We start from the raw sequence: 18,981 nt of genomic DNA on the forward strand, positions 1-18,981 counted from the left end.
ACTCTGGGATATGAACTAGGGGTAGTAGAAGGGGAAGTGAGTGGGTGGTTTAGGTGACGGGTTATGGGCACTGAGGGGGGCACTTGGTGGGATGAGCACTGGGTACTATGCTATATGTTGGCAAATTGAACTCCAATATAAAAATTATAAAAAGGAAGCCTGACGTGGGACTCAATCCCTGGTCTCCAGGATCTGGCGCTGGGCTGAAGGCAGTGCTAAACCATTGAGCCATCCAGGCTTCCTGAGAACCGATGTTTATTAATGCTCACCCTAGTACCTAACAAAGATTTCTGGTAGGTGACAACAGCTGGAAATTGACAAGATTGACAAGATTACATGGAGAAACATGTAACAAGTACAGGGGCAGAAAGGTAGAGTGGGTGCTGAGAAGGATAAGGTAAGCTGCCTAGAGTTTACCTCTCCACACTTTTGCCTAGGGTTGACCCAAGCAGCAAGTACTCATTGCTATGGAGAGGAAGAAGAGAAATAAGTTCTTACTGAAAATAGACATAGGCAGCAAGCCTGGGATGCAAAGAATCAAGAGATCCAACTACAAAGTTCTAGTCTTGGCTCACTCCCTGATCAGATTTTTAGCCCTGCGCATTGGTGTTATCTTTTTGTGAATCAGTAACTTAATCTATGAAATGAAGCAACTGGGTTGTTCATTCACAATTATAGAGGTATTGTGGACACTTTTCAGATCTGGTGAAAATTATGGACACCATCCTTAGAAAAGTGCACGTGTTCATATCCACACACAAGTTTGGGTGCAGTCAAGCTGGCTAACTGAGCAGCAACCCAGAAAGAGTCTCCCTCCATGAACATCCTTCCAGAAGTCTCATTTGTCTCTCCACAAGACCCTATGTCTCTTCCCATCCTAAACATCTGTGGTTTTCATCTACCAAGACAGAGGGAAACATTTCTGTACTCAGAAAATTTTGTTATCTCATCTCCCAAAGAATAGTAGTTATTATGCTAACGAAAAGCCTTTTGATTTTACCTAATGTTATCTTTAAGTGATGTCTCCTTTTGCTGCCTGATTTTAACAAACATATAATTATTACTCCCTGGATACTGTAAAGTATATCAATACATGTTTTTACATTTGGCCTAAGTGTTTAATATATAATCATCACAGGGTAATGTTCCAAAACTGTTCCCTTTGTGTCCATCTTAAAACAAAACATAATATAAGAAATATAAAGCATAATTATGAAAGTGGCTTAACTTAGATCCATAACAGACACCATACAATGCATTAAATTATTGAATTATCCGACTTCCACATAAAAATACTGAAATAACAGAATTGTTCTATAAGGTCTATCTTTTCCAGACTATGGGAGAAATGGAATTTATCATCATCGGGAAGGAGAGTGTATTCAAAGACACAGGATTAAGTGAAATTTAATAAACTATGTTCTAAAAAGAAGACTACAAAATTAGAAAATCATAGATGATAAATGTAACTGATAACATTCTAAAATCCCAAATATATGAAACTGAGACTAGTCAAAAGCATGAAAATTCAGCTTATTCGTAAAGAAACAGAGCCAAGAGCTATCACAGGAAGGCAGAGCTGGAGCTCAGACCTCACAGTGCTGAAGTTGGGCACCTGTGAAGGTGGGTGATGTGACAAATCTATCTGGCTGGCTCACCCCCTGCCCATCACCACTAAAGTGACCACATAGTTATCCCCCAAACCGGGACACTAGTGAGAGTCACAGGGGAGATGACAGGTTTAAATCCGATTTATCCCAATCAAAGCATGATCCATGGCTGTCCATGCGGCCCAGACACACTCATGAGGCCATGCATTCCTTGAAGCGTGACCTTATTACAGAAAGGTTCTCCCACTGAGGGGAGGAAATTAGTGGGCTCCTAGCTGGAGCCTCAGATGAACAGCCTTTCCTATGGTAGATAAAGAAATAGAAAATAGGACAAATGTAAGTTACCATTAATGATTCCCCAAACTAGCAATTATAAATAAGAATAACAGAAAATGTTGGTGAGGATAGAGGAAGAGTTCTTCATTCCTAGGAACACCAGCAATGTTTCTGAAAGGCAAACTAGCACTATGTGAAGTGAAACGGTTTGTGTCATTTGAACTGTATTACACACCCTAAAACAATTCCAAAGAACCAAAAGAGAGTCAAGTGTAATCTATGACAGAAAAAAAATTAAAATTTCAGTGTCCAATAGTAAGGGAATAATAACCAAGTTGCTGTGTATGAATCTAATCCATGATTAAATAGCCAACTCTGATAATAAGGATCTAAACTTTATATGAGATAATTTTTTAAAATTAAAACAAATTTTTTATTGGAGTTCAGTTTGCCAACATACAGCATAACACCCAGTGCTTATCCTGCCAAATACCCCCCTCAGTGCTCATTACCCAGTCACCCCAAAGCCCCGCCCACCTCCCTTTCCACTACCCCTTGTTTTTTCCCAGAGTTAGGTGTCTCTCATGTTTTGTCACCCTCACTGATATTTTCACTCCTTTCCTCTTTATTCCCTTTCACTAATTTTCTTCAACATGGATGGAACTGGAGGATATTATGCTGAGTGGAATAAGTCAATTGGAGAAGGACAAACATTATATGGTCTCATTCATTTGGGGAATATATATATATGATAATTTTAATTAAAAAGGATCATAATACAATATCATAAGTAATCATAACAAGTGTCCATTACAAAATCGCTGCTAAGTCTGACCAAAGTCCTCTGCTTCCCACCATCTTTTCCAAATTAACTAAAATTTGAACGTCTGAAGGTCTAATTTTGTGAAGTTTGGCGCAGAAAGTTTTTTTGAGAAATCATCTTATGTAGCAGGAGACTATTAACATAAGAAGCACATCTATATTAAGATCATTTTATGAAATGTATTACCCTTATCTTGTTTAGCATAAATATTCTGAATTTAGGTTTCCTGATTCTCCCCTGATGGCTAAATCTCTTCCTTAGCCCCAAAACAAGTTTTAGACTGAGAGTTTGGGAGCAATATATATATATATATATATAATTTTTTTGGGGGGTCCTCTTTCCAGAGCATGGTACAACTTTCTTTCAGGCCAACATGTCCCAAAGGAGCAGAGCTTTCTTGTGGTTCACTTGGCGTTTGTTGATTGCTTCAGTTTTTTTGGGTCAGCCTTGCATGTTCTTTTAATTTGGCTTGATGCATCCTGAGGCAATAGAGCATTTTCAAACTTAAAAATATAAATCCAAGAGCAGGAAAAATGTAGAGCAAAGAGGAAGATTTGTGTCTGGACTCCACAGTTAAGGGCAAGATTGTTGAGTAGCTCACAGGAATTTTCAATACGGAGCTGGAAATAAAGGTGGACTGCAAAAATAGTTCAGGATGATAATACACAATTATCTTTTAAAAGAAATGTCAATCCTGGGCAGCCCTGGTGGCTCAGCGGTTTAGCGCTGCCTTCAGCCCAGGTGTGATCCTGGAGACCCTGGATCGAGTCCCATATCGGGCTCCTTGCATGGAGCCTGCTTCTCCCTCTGCCTGTGTCTCTGCCTCTCTCCCTCTCTGTCTCTCTCTCTCATGAATAAATAAATAAAATCTGTAAAAAATATAAAAGAAATGTCAATCCTGAACAGGATTCTCTATACTCTTAGTGACATCTTCACACTTTCTCTTCTTACCTTTCCATTGTGATCATCACAGCTTCTCGTCTATGGTGGGGTTCTTGTTCTGGAAGGTCTCAGGTCATGTGACAGCAGAAATGACACATAGTCAATTTCCTTATGTCACCTGTAAGTTACAGAATGACATACAGACAGACTTCTCTCAGTAATGTTCATGCAGAATCCCCCCTTCAGCTTCTGAACAGATTTCTGCCTCCTGGGTTGAGTACCAGTCTGTCTTGTGTTTAGGAAGTATTCTTGAAAATTATTTTTAAACACCTGAGTGTAACTGGCCCAATAAGATGTTATGGGGGCAAAGGCACACAGCACATTGTCACCCCCATCTAGTTCTTCTTTGGGCACATACAAATGTTTTGTTTGTTTGTTTTTGCTTTGCACTGTGGAGTGCATGAACATCAGATGCATGTATAATGGGACTCCACTGTACACTTTATGAAGTACTTGCATCTGTATGATCTTGTGTTATTCTTGCCAAGTCACCGCACCATGTGGCCATGAGGAAGTATATAGAGGAGAGAGGAAGGCTGAGGGGTCAACCAGGCCTGGCAGGAGGGCAGAAGAAGACAATCAGTCAGAGAAAGCAAGAGGGGCCCACGGTGGGGGCAGAAGAGTTGCTAGAGAGGAGAAGAGAGGTGTGTCCCAGACCCAAAAGGAGAAGGCATCCAAAGTCAGTGTATACTAGCAGCACATGCAGTAGGGAGGCCAGTAGTGGTGAAGTCTAAAGGAGCCGTCAGACTGGCATGTAGGAACCATCAGGGTTGGCTTCTCTCTCTTGGGATCCGTAGGCTCCCTGTCCTCTTTTCTGGTATAAAGTTCTTAAGAAAACACTAACTCTATTGCTGTAATAAGACATGAAGTTCCAGAAAATTTAAAGGGAAATAAAAAATGATAAATTTAATAGCTTTTGGAATTCTTTTTCTTGATTGGAGTACACAAACATGACCTGGCCAGTGATTTAATGACTGGCCAAAGAGTGTCAGGCATCCTGGGTACAGACATTGAGCTTTGGTCAGGCTTCTCTGGCCCTAACAGAATGCCCTTCATTTCTTCACTTTTAGAGAAGTCAATCTGTTTTGTTGCTTTTTGGAAAACAACAGGAAAGCAAATAATGAAGGTAAGCACAAGCAGCCCTACGGATTCTTTCCAAAAGAGTCATTATGAAGCTACACACATTTTTTTTTTTATTTTCCTGCTTTTCTGCCTTTCCTTTGTTGTACATCTTGACTTAGAAGCTCCATGAGGAAGGATGAACAATGTATGTCTTGTGGTTCAGCATCCAGCTTCATGTCTAAGACACAGAAAATGAGCTATTCAATGAGTATGTGAGGTCAGAGCTAAGAAAGAGATGGGGATTCATGTGGTCTGCCTATAAAGCAGGTAATATAATGGTTGCATTTTCTGATCAGAGTGTTTCAAGCTTGAATCCAATGAACTTGACACCTGTAAACCACCAGGTCACACATAAGCCTCCATGTTACATGATGAAAAGAAGCAACCAAGTCACCCCAGTTAGTCACACAGGGATTACTTGTTTATTTTTCTTCTATATTAGGACCTATTATTAAAGGTTTTTTTAAAAAAGATATTTTAATATAAAACATTCTTGTGGTTTCACTATTGAGTGAAAAAACGTATTGAGTTGGTTAATTATGATAATAATTAAAAATAATAAAATATATCGAATGTTTGCTGTATATCAGATATTATCTTTTTCCCTTGGCAGTTTTACCATTGGCTTCTCATAGGAAAGTCACTGGACTAGACCAGGTGCCCCCACTCTGAGGAGATGAGGAATCAGTGAGAAAGCTATCTAAGTGCAGAAGAGAAGGGCCAAAAAAATTAATCAGTTGAGAAGCTATTTTTAGATACACCAAATTCCTAAAACATCCCTTTTTTAGATTTCCAGAGAGAAAAAGAAAGGAGTGCCTTCCATTGGCCATGAAACCTCCCTCTCTGTCCTCTGTCTCTGTCCCACACACATACCATCCCTCAACACAGCTGCCACAGTACCCACCTGCTCTAGGGTCGAACACAGGTGGGGCATTCACACTGCAGGTGCTAGGTGAGCAGTGAGGTGAGGCCCAGGTGCTCCAGCAGCCCACACTGAGAAGATGCCCCTCTTCATTCTCTCACTCCTGCTTTCCAGTCAGCTACGGTGAAGCAGATGTGACAAGCCATGGTGACCTGCGAGGCACCTGCCACGTCCTGTCATCGTGATCCCTTCCTTCAAGACTTTCCTCGGGCTGGTCAGAGAACAGAAGAAAACTTAGCCATCTGAAGACACAGAATAAAGGAAAGGCAAGCTGTGGACAGGAAGCCAAAAACTCAGGACAACAGAGAAGAACCCAACCTGTTGTAGGAACTGAGACGTGGGGTCACAGGTCAGCAGAGGTCACTGGCCCAAGAAACCACCAGAAACTTAGGGTAGGAAAAAAATAGTTCAGCACAATTTTCCTCAGTTTTAAACTGTGCCATAAGAGATGTGCCAGGAACCCCCAAGTACATCTTTGCCATGCACACCTACTTTTACTGTCCTTGCTTCTGGCCAGCAGAAGCCTAGAAAGCTCAGTCCCTAAGGCATCTTTGCCTCGGGCAAGTTACCAGCACAGGAGCAAAGGCTTTGACGCTTTTCTTCTGTAAGCACAAACAGAAGAAAGAAGGCTTTATTTAGAATCAGGCAGCTCAAGGAATCTGCAAGAAGCTGTTACAAACCATGAGAGACTCAACTCTAGGAAACAAACTGAGGGTCGGTGGAGGGGAGGGAGGTGGGGGGATGAGATCCCTGGGTGACCGAGGGATGAAGGAGACACGTGATGATGAGCATGGGATGTTACACGCAACTGATACATCACTGAGCTCTACCTCTGACACCAATAATACACCATGTGTTAATGAATTGAATTTAAATAAAATAAGAAAAGAAGCTGCTAGAAAGATATTTTTAAAAAAACCACCTTTATAGAATGTTGGCAAAATCCAAATTTAATCTGAAGGAATATTCTCTTATTTTTCTGTTTCAAAGCCCTGAATGTAAAGAAAAGCAAGAGTATGCCAAACTTGGAATGTAGGTTTGTAAAGTCTTTAAAAAATTACTAATTTGGGTGAAGGCAACATGCTTGAGCCAAGAATCCATGATTGAAATTCTCCTATATATCCATCTCAGCTGAAAAAAATTACTAAGTTTTTCAAGGTCTACTTGTATGGATACAGCAGTTTTGAAGCAGGTTAAGGATGTATTTTTTTCCCCTGAATCCTCATACAAATAGATGTTCCCTGGGGTCCCCTCTAGGCAGGAGATGAAGGTTATTCTCAGTTGATTAAACTAAGTGGAACTTCATGGGGAAAATGGGGTCACCAGAAAAATAAGTTTCAGAAATTTGAATTTATCTATCAATTATTTAGAGCCCAGTATGGTGAATAGACACATGGTATCAAAGCTCTCCCACTGGTCAGAGAGGGGCAGCTGTTCGCAGCAGCCCATCCTTGTGCCTGAGACCCCTGAGACCCCAGCTCCCATGAGGAGTCACATGGCACAGATGCAACGACCCCAGAGGTGCCATCTATTTTTACTAAAGGCAGTGCCTGGGCTCGACAGAGGGCACCTCTGCTGCAGGTTGCAAACCAGGGGCAGAGAGGGACCTTCTGTGTCCAGGCCCCTGTCCACCTGCTCACAGGCAACTACTGACAACCACTTAACCTCACTCTGGAGACTTCCTCCCTCATCGACAGCCCAAGAGGCCCTGGGAGGGAGGGAGGTTCCTTGAAATGTTCCTGCAGGGATCTGCCCTTTTTGGGTCAGCACACTCCAAGGTCCCAGTCACCTCTTGCCCCTTTCAGTGGGCCACCCACAACATAATCAAGGATCGGAAAGTCCTTTCTCCTGGGCTAGATTTGGCTTCCTTCTGGGCATCCAGTCAGCAGCAATGGAGAGTGAGGCTTGGTCTGGTGTCCTGTGACCCTTGTGTCACCCTCAGTTCCCTGGGAGACCTCTTGATGAGGGTGGGTTGGCTGTCTGGGTCTCTCATGCTCTTGTGAGGTCTCAGCTTCCCAGAGATCAGAGGCAGTAAGCCCTTGAGACTCACAAATTCGTGACTTGGGCTTTCTGCAGACAAGCACCATAGAACACACTGGTGGTGACCGTACACTTGGAAACCCAACTGTCACCCAGGAGGGCACCCAGCAGAGAAGGAAGCAGGAGGGTTCAAAGGCTGTTTCATAAGAAAGCTATTTTTCTGCATGTTCCTTAGGTACCTTGGCTTATTTTCTCCTTTGCCATCTTTCCCCAAATTTCTCCCTTTCCTTGCCATTTTCTTTTACATTTTTCTCTCAGGTCTTCTAAATGATCTCTTATTGTTAGATACCATTTATTTTTAAACATTGCAATAAACTACAGTATTTCAATATATACTGGATTTGGGAAGGTGGAGACAGTGGCATGCAAGAGACAGGCAAATACACTAGGTTATTTCTAGTTTTCACTGTATATTCTAGGAGTTGAGATTAATAGGCTAATGGGAACAAATAACATAACAGGAAACTTTAAATGCTGGATTCAGTGGAATTCTGCTTATCATGTGGAGACTCCAGCTGGAAGATTATCAGTCATCAGCAAAACCAGTTCCCAGGATATTTTTCCAAAAAGCCACTTTATGATAGCCTTGTCAGTGCTGCCATGCACTCTCCAAGACTTGATCATCCATTGGAACAGAGCAATTTGGGATGCCTGGGTGGTTCAGCAGTTGTCCATCTGCCTTTGGCACAGGGCGTGATCCCAGAGTCCCGGCATCGAGTCCCACAACGGGCTCCCTGCATGGAGCCTGCTTCTCCCTCTACCTATGTCTCTGCCTCTCTCTGTCTCTCATGAATAAATAAATAAAAATTTTAAAAACAGGAACAGAGTAATCATGCCCAGTACTGAGGTGAGGTCAGTGAGAAGTATTCATATGCAACACCTGGCACTTGGTCAACTTGCAATGGCTTTCCTGAGGAAAAGCATTTGTAATACCTGTTTAACTTAACTGAACTTCAGTAACAATGTGGCAGCCAGACTCATCCAGTACATATTAAAAGATGCATATATATATAGTACCCATTAAAGGCCCCGGAATATTGTAAATAATACTTTTGAATAAATGAATGAATGAATGAACATTCCAAGTCAAGTAGTTTCTGTTTAGAATTTATGTTGCTCTTGAATTTTCCAATGTTTGAAGAACACCCTCATTACTAGTATTTCAACAACACCATCTTTTGAAGATGTCTGGATCATGGGATCAATAGAAGATAAATTTGAAAAAGCTTGCAGGATTAAGTGTATTAAGTTGTCTGAATATAAAGAGGCAAAAAAAAAAAAAAATCAGAGTTTACAATGTTTCTATCCCACACAAAAAGGATTTATCCAATCTATGATGAGGTTGCCTCTCAAAATAACCTATTTTGCTGTGTTTTCTTAATTGTTCTGTTTTTCTTTCATAAAATATTACCATGATCTCAGTTTAGTAACAATGATTATCACTAAAATGCAATTCTTTTTTAGAGTCACTGGGCTAGATTCTGTGACACACACACATATACACGCACAAGTTTCTTAAGTGGGTCCTGGTCCCAGGGGTAAATTAAAAGTAACCATAGGCAAGAATTTATTTATTTATTTATTTTTTTAATTTTTATTTATGATAGTCACACACAGCACACACAGAGAGAGAGAGGCAGAGACATAGGCAGAGGGAGAAGCAGGCTCCATGCACTGGGAGCCCGATGTGGGATTCGATCCGAGTCTCCAGGATCGCGCCCTGGGCCAAAGGCAGGCGCTAAACCGCTGTGCCACCCAGGGGTCCCAGGCAAGAATTTAAATCAGTTTTGAAGAACTTCCCAAGAGAAAGAATTTTTTTGGTTGATCCTGCCTCTTCAGAATGATTCTGAGGACAGATATTTCCATCTCTAATCTCTGGATATGACAGTAATAGGTTAACATTAAGATTTAAAGGAACCAAAGAGATGGAGTCTCCTCTAAGCTGTTCCTCACTAACCTTTGCTCTACTATTTGCATTTCCTACTATTGCATTTCCTGACTCAGACGGAAAGGTAGAAATGGTTGTGCTTATGGCATCAAGATGTCCTGCATTTCAGATCTGAGCCCCAAGGGTCCAAAGACTTACCATCCCACTCCTTCTGAAACTAGTGCCCAACAGCTTTCCAGTATCTACCAATTCCCCTTTACCATCCCTCTCCCCTGCCCTGGTTTGGGCCTGTCATGGAATTCTTCCTGTGTGATCATCATGATCTTGGCCTACACTTCCCTCCTTCTTTCCCAACAAGCAAAAAATATGTGTGTAAGTAGTATGGGTGACTCCTCCCCACCTTTGGGAATGCCAAGGAAATGTATATGAAATAACTAGAGGATCACTACATGCTGAAACTCTCAGATCTGAAGGTTCAGACAAGAAAGCCATCAAGATAGGCCAGAATAATTGGGCAAGGAGTCCTGGAAATGGATGGTAGGGATGGGAAGGCAGCGTTCTAAGCAAATACCAGCACACACCTCCCCAAGATGTCTCTGCTTTAGGGTCTCTTGCTCCCACTCAGGGGGACAAGGAGACTCCTGGCACCCAAGGCTCCCATGTATCCTGCCATTCAGGGCCAGCCTTCCTTAACCATTAAAGTTCAACTGTCCCATGTACCTTCTCTGAAGACTGTCATAAGCTAGGGTTAATTTATTTGCCTTTTAAGAAAAGATGTCAATGCTTAAATAAGACATGGGTTTTAGAGCATTTTATGGTGAGGAAAGATAAGCACATATCCCAAAGATGTTAGGGAGAAGAACCAAAGGTCTCAAAGCTACACCTAAGTCAAAATCTCTTGACATTTATATCTTATCTTTAAAGTTATTAAAAAATGTACTTGCTCTATTGCTCTTATCACAGATGGATTTGCTCCCCCTTTCATTCTGGTCTTGGCTCAAATGCTACCTCCTCAGAGGGGCTTCCTCATGGGCCTCTCTGAATACGATGGCTCCCTTAGCCCACACTGTTCTCTTTTTAACCGGCATTCCTTCCTACCATTGATCCTTTTTTTTTTTTTTTAAGATTTTATTTATTTATTCATGAGAAACACAGAGAGAGAGGCAGAGACCTAGGCAGAGGGAGAAGTAGGCTCCTTGCAGGGAGCCCAATGTGGCACTCGATTCCAGGACCCTGAGGATCTGCCCTGAGCCGAAGGCAGATGCTCTGCCACTGAGCCACTCAGGCATCCTAATGCTAAAGATTTTAAAGATATAAATATCACAGGCCTTGGATTTGCACATATAAAAAGAAGTAGATTTAAAATTTGCAGAGTGTCTTATCTCTGTCACCTTTTGGTTTGTTCTTTTTTAGTTACTTGATAAATTCTTTTTTTTAAATAAATTTATTTTTTATTGGTGTTCAATTTACCAACATACAGAATAACACCCAGTGCTCATCCCGTCAAGTGCCCCCCTCAGTGCCCGTCACCCATTCACCCCCACCCCCCGCCCTCCTCCCCTTCCACCACCCCTAGTTCATTTCCCAGAGTTAGGAGTCTTTATGTTCTGTCTCCCTTTCTGATATTTCCCACACATTTCTTCTCCCTTCCCTTATATTCCCTTTCACTATTATTTATATTCCCCAAATGAATGAGAACATATAATGTTTGTCCTTCTCTGATTGACTTACTTCACTCAGCATAATACCCTCCAGTTCCATCCACGTTGAAGCAAATGGTGGGTATTTGTCCAGTCATTATATCCCATACTGTCTGCAAGCTCCCAGGTGGGACTAGAGCTTACATTTGCACAAAGTGGGTACTCAATAAATATTTATTAACTGAATGAATTTTACTCTGTGATATGCATGGCTTTCTTTTTAATTAAAAATATCAATGTTGTATCTGTGACCTTTTTTACCTTTTTCAGAATATATTTGGAGAAATCCATTGCTCTCTGAATACAAATCTGTCAATGCTGTGGCTTTGTTATGTCTCATGTCATCCTACCTGAGCTTCCAGGAGTCCTCATGATCCATGTATGAAGCCCAGCTTCAAACCTTAGGGGTGAGTTCTGTGGAGGTTTTGGAGGCATTTGGGGGGCTTATCCTACTGAACACCACTGTGTCATCTGGGGCCAGAAGTGAAGTGAGAACCCATGTATTTTGCTCTGCTTTTTCCATCTTCCTCTACCCTCTATTAGTATGGGGGTTTCCCATATACCATATCTTTGCAGACAAACGCTGAGATGGCCTATAGCTTGGGACTCCATTGGCATTATAAAGTCTCATTATAATCAGTGTAAGAGATTTCTGGGACACTGACATGATCTTTGTTCCCAGGATATGCCACACAAAGAGTTACACCAGAGCCTGTCAGTCCAGAAAAGTTAAATGGGTAGTTGTGGCTCCAGCGAAAGCCACTCTCAGTATTCACACTGGAGGTCATACTCAATCTCAGTCTGGCTCTGTCACTGATTTCCAATATGACTTAGGTGAGTCAATGTGAGATTCAGGTTCATCATTTATAAAATTAGGAAATATTTTTAGATTAATTTATTCATTCAAGAACTATGTGATGAACTCCTAGGTAGTCTCCAAGATAGATTCTATCTCAGGAATTCTGTCTGTCATCCACCCCTCTCATAGTGAGTTCCCATTTGACACAATGGCTGTTGCATGGACATTAACTAGGGGAACACTGGACTAGCAAGTGTCTTCAGGGTGGGCCTACATGCCATTTGATGTGGCTGAGCCGAAGTTTTGGCTAGTGCTGTCTTACTTGCACAAAAATAGCAGTGCCTGGATCAGGCCTTCACTGCAACAGCTGCAGGATGAACTGGCTTAGTGAGGACCTTGCCAGAAAGCTGTGAGGGTATTCTGAGTCCCCAGTTAGGTCGTGCAATATCAATAAGTGATTGTAAATCAGGGTGGATGGTGCAAATCATAGTTTCATTGAGAACATGACAAAAATATTTAAATGACAGAATAGTATGTAATTAAACATATACATATACTATGTAAGTGAAGGGAAAAGTAAACAATGAGGCCAAAAAGAGAATTGGGAGTTCCAAGAAACAGGCTGGAGGAGTCAGGGGTTGGAGGTGTCTCATGGAGGAAATGACTAGGAGACTTGCTATTGGTTAGGACAGTGCATCATCAGGGTACAAGCTCTGCCCAACCCACTATTTCCTGGGGCACAGGGGGCATTCTAGCTACAGAGGATCTGCAGACTGCTGGCTGGCCTGAGCACAGCCTCTGAGGTGTGCATTCTTTGTTCCTGGGTGTGGCTCTTTCTCTGCTTCTTGAGGCTGTTGATTCTTGTTTTTTGTTTTTTGTTTTCCCCTCGAAATGCACTGTATTGTGTGAGTTCAATACTGTTAGTTGAGACGAATTATTTCTGAAAATAAGTAGAGTATAATTCATACTTGTTATCTAAGTAGATCTTAAAGTATTCAATACCAGTTTTTCCCAGGCCCCCAGGTTTTCATTTGCTCCCCAGGACCAACTCCGAGAATTTTAGAAAACATAATTTTAACAGTTTCAAGGAATTAGTTTGGCTTTTAAAAAATTCAACAAAGTCACAGTTTTAATAATCTATAAAATGATCTGTAAACATTGAATGAGCAAGGTTGTACAGGATGAGGGAAGCATTGGCTTTGTGGGGGGCGGGGTTTGCGCTGTGTGCTCACTGGTGCCCTCGTGTGGTCACTCTGCAGATAGCATGTGGCGGAATGTGTTACAACCTATCACATTCAAGGGAGGGTAAGGTTGGTCCTGGATTCCCCAGCTCCTAAAATCCGTCATATAATTTACGAACCATATTATAAATCAGAACATATTCTAAATCCTAGCTAGATATTCGGGTTAGGGTCAGGATCAAGTTGCATACATTAATTATGGAGAGCTTTTTGTATCTCAATCATACCTCCATAAAGTGTTAAAAAAATAAGATAGGAGAGACTATAGTCTCTCAAAGCACTGAGCACATTACCTGTCAAGTAAATATATAAATAAACATAATTGTTGTTTAACCTTAGCTGAGGACCAGGAACTGGTCCTACAGGTACTTGGCAGGTAGCCTCTGTGGCCAACTGCCCATCTCCCCCGGACACCTACACCCAGCTCAGCATTTCCTCTGCTATGCTCAAGGGCAGCCCGGGCAGAGGGGCCAGGTCCAGGCGTGGCTCCCACCTGTCAGCCGTGGCTTGGTTCTGACAGGTAGAGAAGGTGGCCACAGACACATGACATTTTCTCTTGGTTACTTGCTATCTGCCTCCCCTGTCACCTTGGCCTTTAACCTTTAGCTCCTGTGAGAACCTGGGCTTGCAGATTCCAGTTGACATTTTGAAGTGTGCAGATCTGTGTTGCCTTTGTTCTGTATCCTTGGGTCTGGAGATGAAGGCAGGAAAAGTCATCATACTGTGAAAGCAACAAAAATAAATATCAAATGTGTTCTTCCCTCTGTATCTCAGACTTGAAAGAAATGGCAAACTGCACACCTCACATTATACACTACAGCTTCAGGGATTCATCGAAGTATGTAAAGTGAAATTGCACTGGAAGAAATCTCGTTACTGAACTTCTACCTTGCAGAAGACAGTTGGCGTAAAAGTCCCTAAGAAAATGTGTTTTTAAAAGAGTGCAAATGTAAAGACAAAGTACATTTCGTGGGCAGAATCCCGTACTTCTCAGTGAGGTGAGATGAGCAGACAGTACAGCTCAGATTCCTGCTCCTTTTCTATTACTACTATCAGGGGGTGTGGGAGGTCCCCAGAGGGCTGGCCAGCTGGGAGGGGTTTACAGTCTATCACTGCAAGGATGGTGGCTTCCCTGGTCATCTGGGTCTGGCAAAGCCTGAGGTGGGTGAGGCAGAGGGTGGGGGGTGGGTGGGAGGGTCGGTGACACAGTTTTGCCCAGAGCTGTCATGGTGGGTAGTGGTACCTGGGGAACAGGGGGCAAGGACAGACCTGGGTGATCCTGAGGTGCTGGCTGAATGCCTGTCCTATCCTGCCTGCCCCTGCCCCTAAACTTGAAGGCAAAAAAAGATGATAGTGAGATTGGCCAACAATTAAGGTCTCAGGAATTCCCCCACATTTATCTATATGCCTTGAGCTTCCCATGAGATGTTTGTCTGTGGTTGAATTACATGTGAGTATCGTTTTGCTGATTATGTCCCCATTGACTGGCAGGCGTATCTTGTAGGTTATATACCCTGCAGATGGTCATCTTGTTTGGGACAAGAACATGAGGACATTTATGGTTCTTTTGAGTTAGGGGGAGGAGCTAGCATGTGCGGGGTTTCAAGACAAATTTGATTGAGCCCTCAGCAATGTTATGGAACACTTGGCTTCCTGGCGCTCTGAGGTGCTGGCACTGGCCTGGCCTAGGCCACTTCTGCAGTGATGGAAAGGCTCCTGGCCTCGGCTCCACCTCAGGCTTTGCTCTGCAGGCAGAGACCTGAGGTTCCTGCCACCTCATTGTCTAGGACCAGGTCACATGTCCAAGGATGAGCCAGGGAGTGAGGCTGTGGAGATTGGCACAGGTTGTTAGGTCCTCTGTTGCAATGACTTTTCCACTTGCCATCATGGCAAGGACTTCTGTGATGCATCTGTTCATGCAACAAATATTAATTTCTGTAGTGAATGGGTCCAAGGTGCTGGCTTAGTACCTAGCACTTCAGTCCCAGCATGGTGGGACTACTATAGTATTATGCAGAGACAGTGGCTGAGAATGAACAAAGTTGATGGAAGTTGGTTTGGACTGTACAACTTAAGGGTGTGTGTATATTGGGGGGGGGGGGTGGGCAGGTGATATGGGAATTGGGGATAATAGCCCTGGCCAACCTGATTCTCCCATTTACCTAGGTTAAGGAGGTCACCACCAATAATTTTGCAGATGAAGAATATGCCTTGCATGGAGTCTGGCAAAGCTGGCTGCAAATATTTTCTAGGTGGTACCAAAGTTGGAGAGAGCATCACCCTCCCTCTGCTATGATAGTATGAGAGGTTGAGTGCTCTCAAGATGGTGTCTGGCTTGGAACGCCTGGGTAGCTCAGTGGTTGAGCCTCTGCCTTCAGCTCTGGCATGACCCCGAGGTCCTGGGATCAAGTCCCACATCAGGCTCCCTGTATGGAGCCTGTTTCTCCCTCTGCCTCTGTCTCTGCCTCTCTCTGTGTCTCTCATGAATAAGTAAATAAAATCTTTAAAAAAAAAAAAAAAGGTTTTCACAGGGCTCACTTTTAGCCTGCACATGGGACTTTCAAGGACAATGAAAGGTACTGTTCTAAGGATGGAGCATTGGAATAATGTGGTGCACCTTGTAACCCCGGAAAGAGGACAGATCTTTCTTACCCCAAAGATACAGATGCAATGAAATGCTGGGACACCAGCACCCTGATGTTTATAGAAGCAATATCCACAATAGACAAACTGTGGAAGGAGCCTCGGTGTCCATCGAAAGATGAATGGATAAAGAAGATGTGGTTGATGTATACAATGGAATATTACTCAGCCATTAGAAACGACAAATACCCACTATTTGCTTCGACGTGGATGGAACTGGAGGGTATTATGCTGAGTGAAGTAAGTCAATCGGAGAAGGACAAACATTATATGGCCTCATTCATTTGGGGAATATAAAAAATAGTGAAAGGGAATAAAGGGGAAAGGAGAAGAAATGTGTGGGAAATATCAGAAAGGGAGACAGAACATGAGAGACTCCTAACTCTGGGAAAGGAACTAGGGGTAGTGGAAGGGAAGGTGGGCGGGGGATCGGGGTGACTTGGTGACCGGTACTAAGGTGGGCACTTGACAGGATGAACACTGGGTGTTATTCTATATGTTGGCAAATTAATTGAACACTGATAAAAAAATAAATTTATATTTAAAAAAAGAAATAGGGGAATATTGAAAAAGAAAACCAGAGCTGGGGCATCACAATGCTGGATTTCTGGTTGTACTGTAGTCATCAAGATAGTGTGATACTGGCACAAAAACAGACACAATTGAACAGAACAGAGAAGTTAGAAATGGGCTCTCAACTCTATGGTCAACTAATATTTGACAAAGCAAGAAAGACTATCCACTGGAAAAAGGACAGTATCTTCAATAAATGGTGCTGGAAAAATTGGACAGACACTTGCAGAAGAATGAAACTAGACCATTCTTTTACATCATACACAAAGATGAAAGATCGAAATGTGAGACAAGATTCCATCAAAATCCTAGAGGAGAACACAGGCAACACCCTTTTTGAACTTGGCCACAGCAACTTCTTGCAAGATACATCTATGAAGGCAAGGGAAACAGAAGCAAAAATGAACTATTGGGACTTCATTAAGATAAGAAGCTTCTACACAGTGAAAGAAACAGTCAACATAATTAAAAGACAACCTACAGAGTGGGAGAAGATATTTGCAAATGACCTATCAGATAAAGGGCTAGTATCCAAGATATATAAAGAACTTATTAAACTCAACAGCAAAGAAACAAACAATCCAATAATGAAATGGGCAAAAGACATGAACAGAAACTTCACCAAAGAAACATAGTCATTACCAACAAGCACATGAGAAAATACTCTGCATCACCTGCCATCAGGGAAATACAAATGCAAACCACAATGAGATACCACCTCACACAAGTAAGAATGTTGAAATGGTGGGTATTCGTCCTTTCTAATGACTGAGTAATATTCCATTGTACACATCCACCACATCTTCTTTATCCATTCATCTTTCGATGGACACCGAGGCTCCTTCCACAGTTTGGCTATTGATGATCACAGCTTTGTAGTACAACCTGAAATCTTGTGATGCCCCCAGCTATGGTTTTCTTTTTTTAATATTCCCCTGACTATTCGGGCTCTTTTCTGATTCCACACAAATCTTAAGATGATTTGTTCCACCTCTCTGAAGAAAGTCCATGAAATACCATGGGATTAGGATTGCAATAAATGTGTAGCATTGATATTTTCACAATGGTAAATCTTCCAATTCATGAGCATGGAGTATTTCTCCATCTCTTTGTGTCTTCCTCAATTTCTTTCAGAAGTGTTCGGTAGTTTTTAGGGTATAGGGTATAGATCCTTTACCCCTTTGGTTATGTTTATTCCTTGGTATGGCAATTGTAAATGAAATTGACTTCTTGATTTCTTTTTCTTCAGTCTCAGTGTTTGTGTACAGAAATGTCACAGTTTTATGGGCACTGATTTTTTATCCTGCCACACTACCGAATTGCTGTATGAGTTCTAGCAATCTTGAGGTGGAGTCTTTGGGTTTCCTGTGTAGGTACATGTCATCTGCAAAAAGGGAGATTTCGACTTCTTTGCCAATTTGAATGCCTTTTATTTCTTTTTGTTGTCTAATTGATGAATCTAGGACTTCCAGTACTATGTTGAATAGCAGTGGTGAGAGTGGACATCCCTGTCGTGTTCCTGATCTTAGGGGAAAGGTTCCCAGTGTTTCTCCATTGAGAATGATATTTGCTGTGGGCTTTTCATAGATGGCTTTAAGATGCTGAGGAATATTCCCTCTATGCCTACACTCTGAAGAGTTTTGATCAGGAATGGATGCTATATTTTGTCAAATGCTTTCTCTGCATGTATTGAAAGGATCATGTGGCTCTTGTTTTTTCTCTTGATGTGATCTATCACGTTGACTGTTTTATCAGTGTTGAACCAGCCTTGTATCCCGGTGATAAATCCCACTTAGTCATGGTGAATAATCTTCTTAATGTTCTGTTGGATCCTGTTGGCTAGTATCCTGCTGAGAATTTTTGCATCCATGTTCATCAGGGATATTGGTCTATAATTCTCCTTTTTGGTGGGGTCTTTGTCTGGTTTTGGAATTAAGGTGATATTGGCCTCATAAAATGAATTTGGAAGTATTCCATCCCTTTCTATCCTTCAGAACAGCTTTAGTAGTATAGCTATTGTTTCTTCTTTTAATGTTTGCTAGAATTCCCCTGGGAAGTAATCTGGCCCTGGACTTTTGTGTCTTGGGAGGTTTTTGATGACTTCTTCAATTTCCTCCCTGGTTATCAGCCTATTCAGGTTTTCTATTTCTTCCTGTTCCAGTTGTGGTAATTTTTGGTTTTCCAGAAATGTATCCATTTCTTTTAGATTGCCTAATTTGTTGGCATATAGCTGCTTATAATATGTTTTTAATATCATTTGTATTTCGTTGGTATTGGTGGTGATCTCTTGTCTTTCATTCATGATTTTATTAATTTGAGTCTTTTTACTTTTTAATAAGGCTGGCTAATGGTTTATCTATTTTATTAATTATTTCAAAGAACCAATTCCTGGTTTTGTTGAT

This window comes from Canis lupus, chromosome 16 (assembly GCF_003254725.2).
Source record: "Canis lupus dingo isolate Sandy chromosome 16, ASM325472v2, whole genome shotgun sequence".
Lineage (NCBI taxonomy): Eukaryota > Metazoa > Chordata > Mammalia > Carnivora > Canidae > Canis > Canis lupus.